The 21,037-nt window shown below is 43.4% G+C and overlaps 1 long non-coding RNA gene across 1 annotated transcript; it reads right to left on the bottom strand.

Annotated features, from left to right (window-relative positions):
• Window positions 1-12,682: 12,682 nt before the first annotated feature.
• On the bottom strand, window positions 12,683-17,994 carry LOC143894252 (uncharacterized). The gene is made up of 2 exons (XR_013256034.1): window positions 15,130-17,994; window positions 12,683-15,043 (listed from the first exon to the last, which is right to left on the bottom strand). It is a non-coding gene; the product is annotated as an uncharacterized LOC143894252 (long non-coding RNA).
• Window positions 17,995-21,037: the final 3,043 nt, after the last annotated feature.

The raw sequence follows: 21,037 nt of genomic DNA on the forward strand, positions 1-21,037 counted from the left end.
GGCGCAAAGCGCGGCGGCGATATGGATCGTGAAGCGTGGGTAACACGGTTGAAGCGGGTCGCCGGCCGAGACACACTCGGCGAAGACAGAGAATGCCGGAGGCGCTCTACCTTCTTATTCGGACGGCTTCGGGTGATTCGGATAACTGCGAAAAGCTGGTCGTTAGCCGAGACGCAATCGGCGAAGACAGAGAATGCCAGGAGCGCTCTACCTTACGTTCGGACTGGCTTAGTGCAGGAATTCAGGATCGGTGTTGTCGGAAAGACGGGTGATCGGGAATCGCGTTCTGTGCCAGCAACGCCGGGCTTACATGTATACGCGTCGCGGCGTGGTGGGGGTAGCGACGGCGATCGCGAGCGCCGGGACGGTGCGGCGGAACGATCGGTGATTACGGCGTTCCGACGCTGCGATCGCGTTCGGCGGTGTTCGACCGCCTTCGGCACCGCTCGGCGCGGTGAGGCGGTTGCCGCGTTAAGTCCGTTCGCGGACTTCCTAATATTACATGATCAAACAATTAAAAATATGGGCACACCGTGCCCGGTCTTCACCCCGCGGGTGGTCGACGGGGTGGCTTCGGCGAGGTGTTTGCGCCGGAACAATGCATGTTCGGGGGTGCATCGTTACAAACCAAAGAAAATGCAAAAAACATTACAAATATTGAAATCTCAAACCATTCAATAGAAATATCAGAGTTTTGTGCCACGAATTTACACCACATTTAAAATTCCTGGAATGTACAAGTTAAGAAAAAAATACTTAATTAATAATTAGGCCTCGGAAATCCTCCGTTTAACACGAAGACTGAACGCGCGCAAACGTTGTCACCATTTAAAATTCCTACCAAAAACTCCGGTGATTGTACCATCAATTGACGATATTTTTATACGTCGTTGGACGTTACGAGTTGAAAAAAAATTTGTTTATTAAAAGCGAGGACCCGGAAGTCCTCCGTACTCGCCAAAGTTTATGCCTGCGCGCACCTACATCCCGACAAATATTTCTGCTGACGTTCTCAGCGTTTTGTACCACCGAAGGACAGTACGTTTGTACTTTCTCGTATGAGCCTGACTAGAAAAAAAATGTTTTATTAATAATCAGGCCCCGGAAGTCCTCCGTTCACCGCAAAGACTGAACGCGCGCAAACATTGTCACCATGTAAAATTTCTACCGAGAACTCCGGTGATTGTACCATCAATTGACAAAATTTTAATACGTCGTTGGACGTTAAGAGTTGGAAAAAAATTTGTTTATTAAAAACGAGGACTTGGAAGTCCTCCGTCCTCGCCAAAGTTCATGCTCGCGCGCACCTAAACCCCGACAAAAATTTCTGCTGACGTTCTCAGCGTTTTGTACCACCGAAGGACAGTACGTTTGTACTTTCTCGTATGAGCCAGACTGGAAAAAAGATACTTTATTAATAATCAGGCCCCGAAAGCCCTCCGTTCACCGCGAAGACTGAACGCGCGCAAACATTGTCACCATTTAAAATTCCTACCGAGAACTCCGGTGATTTGTACCATCGATTAACGAAATTTTTATACACCTAAACCCCGACAAAAATTTCTGCTGACGTTCTCAGCGTTTTGTACCACCGATGGACAGTACTTTTGTACTTTCTCGTATAAACCAGACCTCTTTTTTTTTTATAGTGGTGGAAATCTTCTAAAGACATCCCACTCCGTACGGGCGCATATCGCACCGGGTTGCTCCGATGCGACCCCGATCCCGTAGCCTACCGGCTAAAACCACCACTAAGTTTCCCCTCGTACACGCGTCTTAATGAGGGGAGGGGTTGGGAAACGCCATGATTCTTTCATGCCCCACCCCATGCAAACCCTTTTCAGGGCTTCCCTCCTACGGAGAAGGTAAACCTTCTCCTTCCGTCCAGGACGGTAGTTCTAATAATGACAAGCCGGACCAAACTCAGTCCGATTTGTCACCCCCTCTGGGGGTGCCGACCCCCTTATCGGGATAGAAATGAACCCTCTCTTCAAGGGTCAAAAGTGACGCACGGCAGACCCAAACCGCGCGCCATCACCCCCAGGCAATGGGGGGGAGTGACAGTTACCCACCGAGGACGGACCATCGAGGAGCGCCGGGGGTCCCGTCCGGCACTTGCCATTCGGAACTTGCCATAGGGAACACCCCGGCAACCAGTCCGGCCCGCCCACGGAAGCGACGTGCCCATCCCCCCACCGCGCCTTCTGAGAGTGCAATCCCCTGCCCTCGCGGAGCAAGGAAGGACGCATGTGAAAGATCCCCGAAGGGGAATTTTCCCAAGCCCCCCCCGCCCCGCTCCTCCTCACTCATTCCGTCGACAGACAGTCGACTCTCCGTGGGGGCGACGAGGAAGAGCGGCCGCCGCGCGGCCTTCCAACCTCGCCGTCCCCACCCTCCTCTTGCTGACACACCCCCGCACGGGGGTGCTGGTCAACTCATTTGTCCTCTAACTCTGCGGGGCTTTATGGCCCCCCCCGCTTCCTCCGTCCCTCGGAACCTGGAAAGGAGGGACGAGTCTGCACCTGCTTCGAGTACGCCGTCCGTACTGTCCCCCTAAATGGGGCCGGGGAACAGGCGGAGCGGCGTGAACGACGTTGCCCCCCCAGAACCTGGGGAGGGGAGGCTAGTCGTCCGCCCTCACTGTCTGATGAGGGGAGAGAGGCGGCTCTTGCTTCTTCCCTCATCCTTTCGTCCTCCTCTTTTCGCGCCATTACGGCGTTGCTAAAAGAGAAGAACGCCCTTCATTTATTCTGGCTCGTTTCTCCCATGCCGGTCGTCATCGCGATAATCGCTGACAGGGAGAAATCCTCTCCCACTGTTGTCCGGAGGGCACGGCGCTCTTCTGCCCACGCTGGACAGAATTCCAGCGTGTGCTGCGCGGTGTCCGCCCTTTCCTGACAATGGTGGTAGCGCGTGGTGCGCTCTTTCTCGATGTCGTGCAGGTACTTGCCAAAACAACCATGACCTGTCAGTACCTGCACAACGTGGAAGGCAAGTTTCCTTGTCCTCCCGCCTTCCATCCACTCCTCGAACACCGGGTAAACGGCATCTATGACCCTTCTCCCAAACTCTTGCTGGAAGGCCCAATCTTTTCAGCGCGGGAGAAGGGTTGCCCTCGCGTTTTGCCTCAGCGTCCTCCTGATGTCTGAAGCAACTACCTCCAGCCGTTCCCTGACCAGGCATGCCCCTTCGTAGACTTCGGCATACGACCTGGCCAGAAGGTGCGCCGGGGGTATCCCAGCAAGGGTCGTCGCCCCCGCGTGAGCGACGCGACGGTCCAATATGCCCTTGCCGCTCTGGTGGCTATAATTCGCTGCACGCTCAGCAATTTATTTCTGAGGGTGCGCGATCCTCCCACTTTTTGCTACTAGATTGGCGCGCCGTACAGCATTACGGCATGGACCACCGCCACGTAGAGGCGACGGACACGCCGAGGTTCGGTAGCAACCTCGACAAGTTGTTCGTCACCAGTTTGGCTCTTCGCACTACCCGGTCGACGTGCCCACTGAAGCTTTTAACGCCGTCCACCCAAGTCCCAAATACTTCTGTTCGGGAGTGATCGAGATTTCTACTCCTTTGATACGGAGGCTGAGCCCTTCCGGAGGAAGAGGCTGACACCGTTTTTTATCGAAGAACGCTGTAATTTGCGTCTTCTGCGGGGTCACCTCTAGACCCAGCCTCTCTATCGAGCGCACCACACTCGCCGCTGATACCGTGGCTAGTCTGGTTAGCTCACGCCATTCCCCTTCCCTGCTGACTCCCAGATATATGTCGTCCGCATATTCTGAGAGCCAGCAACCTAGGGGGAGGGGCGTCCCGAGGACCAGGTCATAACCGATGATCCACAGGGTAGGTCCGAGGACGGCCTTTGCTCGGGCGCTCGGCGTGCGGTAGTGAGACCGAACCGTTGGCGCGAGAATTGTTTTACGACGATAACTGAGAGCGACCGATTTGTCGTACGGCTGAACAGATTGTGCTCTTGAGGCTCGTTCTCGTTCGCCTTTCTTCCTGACCCCGCTTCGTAGCGGGGGTTTCGATGATCCGTGTACATTAAGTAAACGCGTGCGCGCTTTCTCTTGAGCGTGTCGGGAAAGCGGAATCATTGTGCCGTGTTTTGGGAGGATCGCGTCGATCACGATGGTCGCGCGTGGCTGCGCCAGGACCGCGCTCGCGGAAACACTGCTCAATGCTCTCGCTTTTTACTCGATCCTTAACAGGGGAGCACGCTTATTCTCGCGAGCGCCTCCCCCATCACCCACCAGGGGAGAGAGTTAAAGGCATTTCTCACATTGAATGAGATGCCGATACCCACTCTCCCCTCCTCTATCTCGAGCTCCGTCCTGTCGAAGACGCGTTTTATCGCGTCTATAGTTGAACGCGCAGGACGGAACCCGAATTAGTCGTCCGAGAGACCCTTTCTGCCCATCCGGGACAGGTGCTGGACGAGGCGTTCGGCGATCACTCTCTCAAAAATCTTGCCGACCTCATCCAGCAGACACACGGGCCGGTAAGCGGATGGCGTGCCCGCAAACTTGCCCGCCTTCGGCAAGAGCACCAGACTGGCCTCTTTCCACTTGTCGGGAAACTGACCGGCGCGCAGACAAGCCGTAAATACGCATCTTGCCGGTCAGTTCCCCCGCGGCCAAGGTCCACGCCTTGCCTGGAATGCCGTCAGGGCCGGGAGCCTTGTTTTTCCCGACCCTGCGGAGAGCCCTCGACAGCTTCTCTTCGTTCACCTCCCATTCCTCTTCCCATTCTACTTGCGGAGTCGCTGGGAACCGCACTCGTCCTCTTTCGCTCTTGGGAAACAGGGTGTCGACGACTTCGCTCACGAATGGGGGGTTGAGCGTTTCCGTAACCGGGGGTGCCCAAGGTTTCAATTCATTTTGAACCAGTTTGTATGGGCGCCTCCACGGATCCTCCTCTACGCTGTCGAGGAGCTCTTTCTAGGCTCTCCCCTTGGCCGCGTGTATAGCCTTGGAGAGGTCCTAGCGGGCGGATCGCCAGGCCTCTCCTGCTTTTTCCTCGTCCAGGCTGCCGTGTCTGCCGGCGCGCGCTCTTTGCCATTTCCTTTTGGCCCGGACAGAGGAGCGCCTCAGATCTGCGATCTCCTCCGTCTACCAATTAGCGCATCTTCGAGGAGGAGAGGGTTTCAACCGGAGCATTACCACGTCGCAAGCATTACCCATTGCCCTCACTAGTGCCTCGACTTCCCCGTCAATTTCCCCTTCCTTGATCTCGCTTCCCTCCTTGCTTATCCAATTCTGGACTATGATCCCCGCCATCAGGAAGTCACTGTCCATCTTCTTTAGCTCCCACCTTTGTCGCGACTCATTGCGGCGGCGGGCGGGTTTCTCCGTGCGGGTGAGGTGGATCGCCATCTCTATGTAGAGGTGTTCTGACAGCGTCTCTTGATCCACCGCCACCCTCCATCCTCGTATTTTGCGGGCGACCAGGAGGGTGGCCCATGTCAGATCCACCACGGATCCCCCCCGTCTCTTCACGCACGTTTGTTTTTTGCCTCTGTTTACGAGGCAAAGACTAAGACCTGCCGCCCATAGTTCCGTTATTCGGCCTCTCCAATTGGTCTGCGGGGGACACCATAACGCAGATTTCGCGTTGAAGTCCCCTGCGACTATAATTTGACCAAATCGACACTCACGAACGCAGCCCTCGAGTTCTGTAAAGCCCGTATCAGACTACCGACTGCGAAGGCCGACCCGACTGCCGATCGCGACTGCCGACTCACATCTAGCCAATAGACCATGACTGCCGACTCACATCTAGCCAATGACCATGGTCTATTGGCTAAATGTGAGTCGGCAGTCGCGATCGGCAGTCGGGTCGGTCTTCGCAGTCGATAGTCTAATACGGGCTTAAGGAGTCACTCGTATCTGGTCTTTGACCAACTTGGGGGGGGGGGGCGTATACCGCCACAACAGAAGTGGGCCCCCAGTCGACCCTGACGTAACCATCACCCGCCTTCACAAATGTGCACGGAGGGGACATCGGGAGACTCCTCTATGTTATTGCGGCCGAGCCTAGCTCGTCCTCCGCCCAACATGGGTGATTTTCGGGGATCCTGTATGGCTCGGCCGCTATTCCCAAGCCACACCCGCGCTCTGTCAGGACGTGGCAGAAAAGGTCCTGCGCTGCGCGGGCGTGGTTGAGATTTGTTTGGAGGATCCGTAGGGCCATTACATATACCCTACGGAGTTCTCCGCTCTACCCTCCTTTTCGTCTTGTGGGGTATCACTGCTCGTTATCTCCGCATCTTCCACTTCCACCTCCATTTCAGTGCTACACCCCTGCCCCTCCCGACTTGTGCTCGGTTGGTGCTGGATATCCCTCGCTTCCACGACATTCGTGCAGAGCAGTGGGGCTGCAGTTCCCCCCCCCCCAGCCCGCTTTTTTGGTTGAGTGTTCGTGGTTTTCTCTTCTTTCTTGCTTGCGGGTTTACTTCTTTTGGTGCCTATGGCAGGACTGCCGATGAACGCCTTGCCTTTGTCCTTTGGGGCTTCGGCAGGCACTACCCCGGCAATTACCCTTCCCTTCTTGGTGACCTGGAAACCTCACCAATTTCGACGTCTTCTTTGGTTTGGCCTTAGCCGTGGTCTTCGCTCCCTTTTTTGCGGTGGTTGCCGCTTTTGCGGTAGTTGCCGTTTTTGCTTTGACCGTGCTTCGGTCTCGCTTTTCTTTGCGGCAACCTTTGCACGCCGGTCCCCCCACTCGATGATTGTGAGGGAGATTCTTCGACGAGCATACCCCGGATTTGACGGGAGCGGTGCATTCTCTGGCTGGGTGGCCAGTCTCCCCGCACCTGTAACAAGCCCCCGTGCGATCGGCTTCGTTCGTGCATGTAGCACGAGTATGCCCTAGCTCCATGCATTCATAGCACTGGAGCGGTTTTTTCTCCAGCAGCTCTATTTTGGCCGGAGACCACTCCAGTGCTATCTTTTGCTCCCGCGCCAGCGCCTTGGCTATAGCGATCGGGCACTTGACGACCGCCAAAAATAGCCCGTTCGTCATTTTCCTCTCTGTCCCACCGTGATCGTCGAAGGAGTGGCATTGCCTTTTACTGCGAGCGTCTGCCTTATTTCTTCCGGCGTCACCGACCCCTCGAAACTGACTTGAGAGTAAGCACTCTCAAGTCAGCCGTCATGACTGGTCGAGCCACTTTAACTCTCTCGCGGTTTGCGAGGACCTCCTCCATTCTGGCAGCCAGAATGTCAGCTTTCTCGGCGCTGCCTTGTCCGGCTATCTCCAGACTCAGGCCGCCGGTCGCCGTCCTCTTTATATTGGGGACCTTGGTAATGCTAATGTCCTCCAATTTAATATTATTCTTAACAATGCCCATCGTTTCAGCGTAGCTTTCCGGTGGGCATGTCAGTGTTACCGCGGATATATATATATATGTGTGTGTGTGTGTGTGCGTGTGTGTGTGTGTGTGTGTGTGTGTGTGTGTGTGTGTGTGTGTGTGTGTGTGTGTGTGTGTGTGTGTGTGTGTGTGTGTGGGTGTGTGGGTGTGTGTGGGTGTGGGTGGGTGTGCGTGCGTGCGTGCGTGCGTGCGTGCGTGCGTGCGTGCGTGCGTGCGTGCGTGCGTGCGTGCGTGCGTGCGTGCGTGCGTGCGTGCGTGCGGGCGAGCGGGCGTGTGTGCGTGCGTGCGTGCGTGCGTGCGTGCGTGCGTGCGTGCGTGCGTGCGTGCGTGCGTGCGTGCGTGCGTGCGTGCGTGCGTGCGTGCGTGCGTGCGTGCGTGCGTGCGTGCGTGCGTGCGTGCGTGCGTGCGTGCGTGCGTGCGTGCGTGCGTGCGTGCGTGCGTGCGTGCGTGCGTGCGTGCGTGCGTGCGTGCGTGCGTGCGTGCGTGCGTGCGTGCGTGCGTGCGTGCGTGCGTGCGTGCGTGCGTGCGTGCGTGCGTGCGTGCGTGCGTGCGTGCGTGCGTGCGTGCGTGCGTGCGTGCGTGCGTGCGTGCGTGCGTGCGTGCGTGCGTGCGTGCGTGCGTGCGTGCGTGCGTGCGTGCGTGCGTGCGTGCGTGCGTGCGTGCGTGCGTGCGTGCGTGCGTGCGTGCGTGCGTGCGTGCGTGCGTGCGTGCGTGCGTGCGTGCGTGCGTGCGTGCGTGCGTGCGTGCATGCGTGCGTGCGTGCGTGCGTGCGGGCGTGCGTGGGTGCGTGCGTGCGTGCGTGCGTGCGTGCGTGCGTGCGTGCGTGCGTGCGTGCGTGCGTGTAGCAAAACACGCGTGTTAAGAAGATATCAATTACTTGTTGAATAGTGTGACATATTTGTTTTCTAGTCTGGCTCATACGAGAAAATATATACGTACTGTCCTTCGGTGGTACAAAACGCTGAAAACGTCAGCAAAAATTTTTGTCGAGGTTTAGATGCGCGCGAGCATAAACTTTGGCGAGGACGGAGGACTTCCGGGTCCTCGTTTTTAATAAACAAATTTTTTCCAACTCCTAACGTCCAACGACGTATAAAAATTTCGTCAATTGATGGTACAAATCACCGGAGTTCTCGGTAGGAATTTTAAATAGTGACAATGTTTGCGCGCGTTTAGTCTTCGCGGTGAACGGAGGGCTTCCGGGGCCTGATTATTAATAAAGCATTTTTTTTCTAGTCTGGCTCATACAAGAAAGTACAAACGTACTGTCCTTCGGTGGTACAAAACGCTGAGAACGTCAGCAAAAATTTTTGTCGAGGTTTAGATGCGCGCGAGCATGAACTTTGGCGAGGACGGAGGACTTCCGGGTCCTCGTTTTTAATAAACAAATTTTTTTCCAACTCTTAACGTCCAACGACGTATAAAAATTTCGTCAATTGAGGGTACAAATCACCGGAGTTTTCGGTAGGAATTTTAAATGGTGACAATGTTTGCGCGCGTTCAGTCTTCGCGTTGAACGGAGGGCTTCCGGGACCTGATTATTAATCAAGTATTTTTTTCTTAACTTGTACATTCCAGGAATTTTAAATGTGGTGTAACTTTGTGGCACAAAACTCTATTTCTGTTTGTTTAAGATTGCTTAAAAGTTCACATCGATATCGGAGTCAAAATAATAAATTACATGTCAGCACCGCAATTGCGAGTACCGAGACTCGAGCGTGCTTTATCGCCGTAACACCGTGACGACCTAAAGCCCGTATCAGACTATCGACTGCGAAGACCGACCCGACTGCCGATCGCGACTGCCGACTCACATTTAGCCAATAGACCATGGTCTATTGGCTAGATGTGAGTCGGCAGTCATGGTCTATTGGCTAGATGTGAGTCGGCAGTCGCGATCGGCAGTCGGGTCGGCCTTCGCAGTCGGTAGTCTGATACGGGCTTAACGAGTAAACAAGGAAACCGAGGCATTGCCGAGCGAATGATCTTTGCGTGTTTGCTTTGTTTCCTCTGTTTTTAATTGTCGATCACGGATCTCTCGGGGACTTCTCTCGGTGACTCGTGTGTTGGAGAAGTCTCAAATTTGCGAGAAGCCCCCGAGAGTTTAAAAGGACGCGCGCCCCTGGCAACAGGGCCAGTCGCGCTCTGCTTCCCGAGGTGCCGCTGTCAATATTTCGAGTTGCTTGCTTCTTTTCTTTCGCGTGCGCTTTAGTAGTTAGAATTTCTCGCTCTTTCGCTCGCTTAATCTTTCGCACTACCTGCATCGGCGCTTGCATGCGCTTTCGCGACACGATCTCTTCCATCCTTATAATTGCGATACAGCTTTTGTAAATAGTGTAAATAGACAAATAAACTGTGCTTGTTCGTCAACTCTGCTCTTTGACTGTCTCTTTTTATCCGCGGTTCGTGTCCTTGCTCGCGCGCGCGGCCCTCTTTCGATCACTGTTGAATGATTTGAGATTTCAATATTTGTAATTTTTTTCGCTTTTTTTTTGTTATTATATTAATTTTGTCACTTTTAACCCAGTTTTATTGTTTTCTGCCTATTTTTTCTTTTTTACTTTGGTTAAATTTGGGAAAAAATTATTTTTAATTTTCGCTCAAAGATCGCTCCAAACTTCAACCGCGTAATAATTCAAGTATCCCAGGAAAAAAACCTTTTATTTATTTATATTAGTTTATATTAGTTTCTATTAGTAAAAATATGATTATATATGATCATATAAGACCATATATAAAAGTATATAATTATATATGGCCAGATATAACCATATATGATTATATACTCGGGAAAAAATACCTCTTATTTGTTTATATTAGTAAATATATAATTATATATGGTCATATAGGAAATGGAAATATAATCTTGAACAATATTATATAGCTAAATCTCTTTAAGTATAACTTTATATATAGTCATATATGGTTTTATATACTAGTATATTATCATGTGTGATCATGTAAAAGTATATTTATAAGGTTAAAGATAATCATATATGAATATATACTCTATAATGGATCTATCCATATAAATTTGTATAACTGTTATAAATATTTTTTTAGTTATAAATACTTTTCTTAGCAACAATAATTACCCTAAATTTTTTAGCAATAAATGTATTAATCGACGATTGAAAGAAATTAAATACCGGGTGGCCACTCAGGATAGTAATAGTGATGATGACAATAACTTCAGAAAAAATTTTTTATCTACTCCCTACATAAAGAATTATAGTGAAGGTATCCGCGCTATGTTATCCAGTCGTCTGTTCGACGTTGTTTACACTAAACAAAACAATTTCCGTCGCCAGCGAATAATTCAAAATAAGTCGTTTTATTTTCGATCCAACTGGCCAATTGAAAACAAATTGCACAACGTTTCGACCGAATTCCGGTCCTTATCAAGTGCTTTAGGTTACACCGATCCGCATAACAAATTTACATGCATCCTTGACGTGGTGTCCTGACAACGTCAAGATAAACGCAAAACTAAACAAAAGACAAAATAATACATTTAACAATAAAAAACTATACAAAATCGTCATAATATCGCGCTGGTCAAAAACAATAAATTAATTAACACTGTAAAAATCAGTTAAAAACTTACAATTCTTATGCGCTCCAAAACAAACGGTGAGATCAAAACGTCACAAGCCATATCGAGGCACAACGTCCTAACAGTAAGGCAGTCAAAGCGAAATGAAATTGTCAAACGTAATCCGCGGATAGCAAAAGGTGCTCTGGTGGGAAAAATGAGCAGAACCGAATATACAGGGCCGACTAAGTAATACCAATGACACGGTTATAAATAGATGGCAGGCTCTCAGTATCGTTTTGTAAATTGATTGTGCAATCATGTTTTTTAATGAAAACATTTCCTAGGCGTACAAAATAGATTTCATACATGAATAATTCCTGTAAAAAATACAAGGAAAAAGAAATAATTAGTCAAGAATGGTCCTTTCTCTAATTCTCATAATGTTGTCTTTTTCTTCAACAATCATCAGAAAGAAATAAGTATCTTATTTCTTTTCAATACTCATCTGAAAGTACTAGGTATCTTGTTTTATCTTGTCTTAAAATTATTGACGTAGTCAAACTCACTTCGCATTGATATTTCTCAAAGAAAGGATCGTTTATATATTAAACACACGTAAATAAAATATAACACTCATAGATAAACACACGTCAATAAATATATACAAGAAATAGTCGTAATTGAATGCGTCAATTTTCCTTTTATCGTAAAATGATCTATCTAAGAATATAACGTGCTTTACTCTCAAATGATTATTTTCACCAGTAAAGAAAGATGAGCTACATAAACACTAGTAATGATTAATCTCCACTAATCAGTAAGTAAATCAGGAAGAATAGCACTTTAAGATGGCAATTGACACAATAATTTTTAACCATAAAACACAAATATAGTACGCAATACTTTGCATAAAATCGAATCCTGTTTTCAATGAAAATCCGCAACGCAAATCCGGTTAATCGTTGATACGCAAGTAAAGATTTATAATATAAAAAAGCAAGTAATCTAGACAGCAACGAGTTTTTACAATAATAAACGTCTGAATAATACAGATTTCTATTTTTAATATCTTAAATCATTTATATATATATATATATCGGTTATATCTTGAATCAGTTGTCGGTTATACGTTTGACTCAACAATTAAACGATACGTTATAGAAAATTAATATATGATAAATGGGGTTGCAACCACACAAAAGAACATGAAAGTTATATTTATACTGAGCTCAGTCTCTCCACGGAATGTAATTTGAACATGAAAATTGCTTTTGTCTTAATCATCGAGGAAGAATCCTCGCTTCGTGAACCCGAGATCTCTGAAACCAATGATCGAACGATTTATAGACCGTAGGTCTCTTTGTACGACGTTAAACGGAAATCTAACGTCCACTCTCAGATGATCAAGGGTTTGCAAGAGATCGAATAAAGTTACCTGTAGGTATCCAATTGGATAATTTCTATTTAGAATGTAATCCTTGAAACAAGGATATCTCCTGTAAACCCGAAAGGGCATTCTAGAACTTTCCAATGGCGGCGTCGTCTCTTCTGGCAAACAGCGTCGTAGCAAGGGCGACGATTATCTTTGATTAATGTCGCCCTTAAGCTCGGCCCGTCACCAAGATTTTGTTAGGCTGCGTCGTGATCGATTGTCCGTCCGAAATTCGCACTCTTGATTAAACTATAACTAATTGTTAGGAACAAGCCCGCGCACGAGCCTGGTCTCGTGATTTAGATGAGGAAGGAACAAATATAACGAAACTGTGTATGGAGAGAGAAATTGTGTACCGTGATTTATTTATCTAAAGAAACTTCTAATTGGCAGAACTAGTCAAAGAATACCAACATTTGTTGCATTGGGTAAGGAAAACTGCCGAAAACCTTACCAGTATTCGTACAATAAAAATAGTTAATCGTCGTCTGATAATCGAGTAATCAATATATGACACATAATTGGTTTTGTGTTACAATAAAATAAGCTGTATGAAATACCAAATAGAAGAAAATGATTAGTATAGAACAGTCTTTTCTTTCGAAATATGGCAAAAGTACTTTAGATTCATTTATGTAATTTTGTGTCATGAGATAATATTCTTTATAAAAAGAATGGTACTTTGTATGTGAGAATATAATGTATCTTGACGAAGTCAAGCTCAGAATTAGTTGTTATTTATCAAAGAAAGGATCGTTCAAAACATTGACATAAATCAATTGAAAACATAAATATCAGTGCAGATATAATTCAAACAATCGTGGAAATAATGCATCAATTGTTTAGTTAAATCATTAATAATTGTCATCGGCCTTGTCAAGAATATTTTTCGTGATTCGAATATTAACTGAGTATTACAGAACTTGTGTATAAATCACGACAAAGGAATATATTACAGCTTGAGCCATTACTACAACACGAGCGATAAATACGACAAGAGCAACTACAAAGGCAATGAATACAACACAAGCATTTAATACGACACGAGTAATAAGTTTCAAATGAGTGTATTGAATTACACTTGTAAGAGGCCTTCGATCTTTGATTGACACATTAATTCGACATAGGATAAACGCAATAGTAGATAATTAATAACACGCAAAATAATCACTAGGATAATATAAAGCAACTGAGTAAGAAACTGTATAGCAACGCTAGCAAACGGTTATTCGATAATTTTATCACGACGCATGAAACGCTTTATATGTATTTCGCAAGTAAAGTATTCTAATTTGTAAGATATTCATTGTTAAATATACGAAAGAATAGAATATTTCAAGAGATTTGAACAATATAAAAACTCGAGTTAATGTTAATAGATTATCGCAATTTATGAGAACACGACGTTAAAGATTATTAAATACAAAAGATCTGAAGAGATATCTTTTTGATCAGACTTTCTCAAACGCACGCAAGTGAAACTGAAATATTTACATTCTATTCTTATGAATAACTGGTTGCAACCAATGAATTTAATAATACAGATCTATAAATTTTGACTGAGCTCAGATTTCCAATATTGGCTCGAAATTAACTGTGCACAACTTTTTGCTAAACGAGGAAGTTTTCCTCTCAACGTGAAAAGTGTAACCCTGATGGAATTTAAGATCTCTTGCGGATCTTTTCATGTAACGTTAGATGAACTTCTAACGTCCCTACTCCAGTATGTTAAAATAGGTTACCTTGTAATCACAGATCTCATCACATAAGATATGATAATATTCATAAATGGTCTCAAAAAACCAGCCATAATCAAAGTTTAGGTAATTATGCAGTATAGGGGAAGCACCTCCGATGACCTTGACCTTGACATATGTTGTCAAGGTCACCCTCCTGAGTGACCTTCAGAAGGTTTTAGCCGTCGCTCGTTTTTTATTAAAAAGTTATTAACAAAAAAAAGTTTGGCGACCTCACCGATTTCAATGACCTTGATATATGTTGTCAAGGTCATGACCACGAGTGACCTTCAGAAAGTTTTAGCCGTCGCTCGCTATTCGTTAAAAAGTTATTAACAAAAAAAGTTTGGAAAGTATAGCATATATAGGTGCATATATAGGTTAGTTGACGCGCTTTAAACACTTAAATACTTTTAAAGCGCGTCACTAACCTACATAGGTACGATTTACTGCTTTAAATGTTGTGTTTTGGTAAAGCAGCGATTTTTTCGCAAAATAATGTATTCTCTGCTTTAACAAAAAAATTTCAATTTATCAACAATTTACTGCTTTAAATGTTGTGTTTTGGTAAAGCAGCGACTTTCTCGCAAAATAAATTATTCTCTGCTTTAAAGAAAAACGTAATATTAGTCGTTTATGCCTCTCAGTACTTAAAATAACTGCTATATTTTCGAAACTTTTTTTGTTTATAACTTTTTAATAAAAAACGAGCGACGGCTAAAACCTTCTGAAGGTCACTCAGGAGGGTGACCTTGACAACATATGTCAAGGTCAAGGTCATCGGAGGTGCTTCCCCTATACTGCATAATTACCAAAGTTTATCCTCAATTCGTCAATAGCGTCTCGTCTCTTGCTTGAAAGGCCTTCTCGCACGTTCTCAATATGGCTTTTTCCTCGTGTATGAAAGATTTGCTGGAAAGTTCCACCATGGATGTCCTTTGGCGACGATCATCGATGTCCTTTGTGAACAGAGTATTGTAGTTAGTCTATGTGATCTCAGTATCACACACGTAAGCGGTGCTTGCTTCACCATCAACTCGCATACAATTATTAAGCGCGAAAGGATCACGCAACTGCGTATCTCGAAGCTTCTCGAATTTGGCTCGAAACTAGCAACACGTGTTTACTGTATCACGGCCGGAAGACTTTTTTCTTTATGCTCCGTATGGATTTCAGGTTCCGTCGGAACCTTAGTACCATTCGGCCGGAAGACGAATGCTCGCTCGCCCGGGCTGCGCGCCCCTCCCAACATGCTCACGCACGCGCGCGAACCCTACGCCTCGACGCCTGGGACGCAACGCGGTCGGCGCCTATTGCGCGCATTTACATCGGTCTACGCAGAAAGCGCGGCCTGAACTATCGCATTACAAAAGCCACAGATGTTTTATCGACACAATCTCTCTCTCTTTTCTTTCAATTTCAAACACTAATGTAAATCAAAACTATTACAGTAAAGAATTTCGACAACTCGACTTGCATGATAGAAAGAAAATGTAACGACCGGAAAACGATCCGCCACGCAGGACGAACAACACACGAAAGCTCGCAGAGCCGCAAGCACGCACCGGCAAACATGCACGCGCACGCGCTGTCACGAGTTCTCGAACTCTCTGTCTCCGGGTCGCAACGCGGTCTGCGCCGCGCGCACAGTAATGCTAGGTCTACAATGCGAGTTTTATAAAGTCCAGAGTCGTAAGAATTGACCAATCACAGTCGATTATTCTCCTCAAATTCGATTGTGATTGGTCAATTCTTACGACTCACGACTTTACGACTCGCATTGTAGACCTAGCATAATACATAATTCTTGCATAGAAAGTGTTGGAGCAGAGCGAAGAGAAACGACCACGCAGTTTGATTGTCCAACGGGAAGTGAAGCTTTTATTCACGAAGATACATAGAGGCTCCCATAGATAGAGTGCGATAGGGTGCATGAACATAAAAGGCATAGAGTGTATCCAGTGTAGATACAAGTTAGATATATATAAATCTCAACAGAAAGTAGTAGCAGTAGCTACCACTGCCGCCATCCGTATTAGTTCAGTAGAACTATAATTTACACCGACGACTATCGCGTCGACGAATACACAAGTTTTCTACTTTATCTTTTAACGGAGGCGTTTTTTTATAGCGTTATGTATCCGCTCGAAATTGACGATTTTGTCAAATTTTCTCAATAAATATGTTTATATAAATCCTAATAAACATTATTATAGTTTTACAATTATACAATTGCACGTTCATTAATTAGCATATTCATTAATGTCGTCATATGGGTTTGTGGCGTGCTTTACAAGCTCGTTTCTCAAATTTTTTTGTTAATAACTTTATGTATATATGTATATAAACGAGCTTGTAAAGCACGCCACAAACCCATGTGGCACCTCGTTTCGCGTGGAAAGTGTATGCGTGAACTATTTGGACATATATATTAGTCATTTATGTCTTCCAATACTCAAAATAGCTGCCATATTTTCCAAACTTTTTTCATTAATAATTTTTTAACGAATAACGTCGCGGGCTGAAACCTTCTGAAGGTCACTCAAGAGGGTGATCTTGACAACATACTAAAATATCAAAGTCATCCAAGGTGGTCCCCTCCATGTACACAATTACCAAATATTTTTTATATACATATTTAAATATATTTAAATATATTTAAAACAGACGGCATCACGCCTATTATCAATTAAAATATAGTGATGAAGATTAGCCCATCCATGTGAATATAACTGTAAATAATAAGTAGTATAAGAGTAATTATGTGGACGAATGTGTATGTGTACTTCATTATTTTGAGTGTATGTGTACGTGTATGTGTATGTGTACTTTATTAATAAACATTTGATTTAATACGATTATAGTTTATCTTTTTATAATTATTTCAATTTATTTTATTTTATTATTTTTTTAGTACCTGCACGTATTTATATAATCGATTCCGGAAAATTACTTGCTGTAGGATTTCATTCCAAGATTCTGAATAAAAATATGGTGATGGTACCAAAAAACTACAATAATTTTGAAAAAAAAATATTTTGTTTTTTAAAGTACCTTCCACCTATTTTATTAGTTCGGAAAAATTACTTGTTGTAGAATACTGTCTCAAAAGTCTGCAAAAAAAATATGGCACTGGTATAAAGAGCATATCATAATTTAAAAAAATAAAAAACAATATTTTATAAAAACAATATTTAAACTTCCGCCTACCTATTTTATTGGTTCAAAAAAATTACTCGTAGAATTCTATCTCTAAATTCTACATAAAAAATATGGCGATTGTACAAAAAGCATATCATATTTTTAAAAAATAAAAAAAAATAGTTTATTTTTTAAAAGAACCGCTTATCTATTTTATTGTTTCCAAAAAATTATGTCTAATCGGAAACTACTCCAAGATTCTACAACAATTTTTTCATAATTGTATCAGAAAGATACCGCAACTAAAAAAAAGCAAGAACATTAATTTATTTTTTTTATCAATGTTTCTGTCATCAGAAATCTTTCCCGAATTTTCCACAAATATGTCTCAATGATATCTGTAACATTAAAATTTCATCAAAATCGGTTAAAGCCGATCAAAAGATATGAATTACTTTTGTAATTTTTATTTTTATTTTTTACACCAAAACGATTCAATATTAAGGGCTAATATTTGACTAAATTGTAAACAACACTGATAGCAATCAAAGGAAAAAAATGAGCATGATCCGTGTGGGAGCACATTGATTCTTATCCAGCTAAGGCCTTTAACCTTTTTATGAATTGAAAAAAGGTCAGCATAGTAGCACAAGTGAGGTTTTACAATTGACACAATGTCAAATCAATGTTGACTTTGGAAGTTCAGGCTATATGGTCCATATATGGACTTTGCATATGAACATTTGATCGCGTATAAAGCGGGGTCTAATCAACCAAACCTTAAATAATTATATATGAAATAAGGGTAGAAAAGACCTAGGAAGATAATGTAATTAGAAATAGCCCGATATCTTAAAATTTGCGGAAGTTAGAGCTATCACAGGCATTTCTAAAAAAATTATGGACCTTTGATCGCGTATGAAGCTGGGTCTAATCAACCGAATCTTAAAGAATTATATATGAAATAAGGGTAGAAAAGACTGTAAAATATAATAGAATTAAAAACAACCTAATATATCTCAAAATTTGCGGAAGTTAGAGCAGCCACAAAAATTTTTTTTTAAATTTAAAATTTTATAAAGAAAGAACCCCTTTACCGATCTCATCGTCAAATTCAATACCAACTTTCTTTTAATAATACTCTACATTTTAAAAAAAATTGAGCCCAATATTTCAAAATTTGCGGAAATTAGAGCAACCACGGACATTTCTCAAAAAATTCAAAATTTTATAAAAAATGAACCCCTTTACCGATCTTTCATCGCCAAATTCAATACCAACCTTCCTTTAATGATACTCTACGTTTAAAAAAAAATTGAGCCCAATATCTCAAAATTTGCGGAAATTAAAGCAACTGCGGATATCAAATCCGCACACACACACACACACACACGCACGCACGCACGCACGCACGCACGCACGCACGCACGCACACACACACGCGCGCGCGCGCGCGCACGCGCACGGACATTTTGTAAAAATGTGATTGTTCGACGTTTTAGAACATTCTAAACTTTTTTCATTGTTTTTTGTGTCTTCTATCCACTGCTGAAGCGGGTCCTACATGTAAAGAAACACTCTGTATATGCTTTATACATAATATATATTTCTCTTTTACATATTTTCATACATTAAACAATTAATATATTATCTTCATCCCAGGTAGCACATACACGTTTCAGAAATGTTTTATAAGCGTTTTTCCGAAACGTTTTATAACCGATTTCTAGAAATGTTTCTCATGAGTAAAAATGTCCATTCGAAAAACGTTCGATGGAACGTTTCTTTTCCGATAAAATAACGTTTAAAAAACTATTATAGAAACGTTTTGTTTTAATGATAGACATTTTAGATAAATACATTTAAAATTCCTACTTTTCACGTCTTTTGAACGTATTTTTGAGACATGCGTGAGAATATTCTAGAAGCTTTATGCATATATGACGTCTATTCTTTTTCGAAAAAATTCCTGAACTGGTGCACATTCGTGCAATAAGTTAAAGTGAAACAAATTGGGCACGCACAAGGATTGTCGTAACCGTTTACGACACTGTCGTAAGTCATACGCCGGTGTTGGAAGTCAACGCACAAGGACTGACGTTAGCGTATGTCGTATCTATCGTGTCGCACAGGCGACGGATACGACATACGCTAACGTCAATCCTTGTGCGTTGACTTCCGACACCGGCGTATGACTTACGACAAAGTTGTAAACGTTACAATCTTTATGCTCTGGCCCTATACTTGTCTCACTCTGACTTAATTGCATTACTGATGTACACCAGTTCAGGAAGTTCTTCAAAACGGAACACACGTATAAATGTTCTTTTAATAGCCACGTTCAGTAGAACGTTTATTTTGCAACTGTTGGAAGTCTTCCAAGCTCAGATTTGTCCGATGACAAATAGATTCAGATCGGTAGGACAAAATTAATTTAAGTAAATAAGTGGATATATGTGCACTCATGGATAAAATGATTTATTTTGTGCAATAATAATTAGTGCAATATAAATTTAAATGTTTCAAAAAAGGCTATTGAAGCATATATATATATATATATATATATATATATATATATATAGATAAAGCAAATTATAATTTTGAAAGGAAAAATTTAACAAATAGGTATTTTTGTTAACTGTTAAAACGTAAAAAATACGTTCTTAAATCATGGTTTCAACAACATTTTTGTTCAAACGTTTCTTGGTTTCTTTACGGTTATGGAACTATGTATACGTTCAAAAAAACGTATATGAAACTAATATGTTCTACCTGGGTATATATTACTTTATAATTTATATATAAGAACTGTAACCTTCTTTTACCACATAGAAAAAACTCTAACGCCATAGTATTTAAAAATAAAAATATTAACAGAAAAGGAAGTTGTATAAAAATTAATATTTATCTTAATCATTTGTTTTGTTTCCTTTCTTCATCTGACATATTGGAGATATATTTCTAAGAAGGATATGCATTTTAGGCAATTTGGAAACCAAAGATTCTTCACTCTTTTTTTTTACAGTTCTCACAATTAGTTTTACTTGCTGAATTCGAAAATTATGGTCAAAATATATAGTCTTAATGTCAGGGAAAAAAAAATTTTAAGATACATTTTAAATAAAGAAAAGCAACGGTTGACTTTATCACTTTATCTCACATTTCTCTCATTATGTTTTTATTAAAATCATGGCTTTACTTTTAGACTAAAGAATAAATAAGATTTTTATTACGTATGGGATAGAGATATAATGATTGGAAAAGGTTCCAGGAATTCACTGAATAACACGCTATTACATTGAAAAACTTTATTGCTACAAGACCAGAAAAGCGTAATCAACGTAATCATAAGATAGGAATTGTTATTCTTTTGTTTTTCACGGGGAGTAGAATGTACTCATACTCTCATACTCAACAATTCTTTTCTTTTTTGGAATTGATTGTCATATAAATTCTCGGTAAACGTTACGGTCCCATTCAATGGTGTGTACTATTGTGGCGGAAGACAAGTACGTGTTGATCGATGCATCACTTGCGGGGGTATATCAAATTACTGAGGAGAGCCTTGCAAATAGCTCTTTCTATCTCAGCGAGTTAGAAGGAGAAGGGAGTATACCCGTGTGTACCCGGATGACGTTTCCGAACGCAGCCATTGAATCTCTACCTCTTTTCGATGACCACATTTTGATATTATTTTGACTTTTTATTTTTCGCTAGGTTACCGCGGATATGTTATTGAAAATGTCTTAATTGTAATGAACTATCTGATCAAAATAATTATGCATCGCAACAGAAATAGTGTTGATTTCCGT

Source organism: Temnothorax americanus, unplaced genomic scaffold (genome assembly GCF_048541705.1).
Source record: "Temnothorax americanus isolate GAGA-0224 unplaced genomic scaffold, ASM4854170v1 Scaffold133, whole genome shotgun sequence".
NCBI classification, from domain to species: Eukaryota; Metazoa; Arthropoda; class Insecta; order Hymenoptera; family Formicidae; genus Temnothorax; species Temnothorax americanus.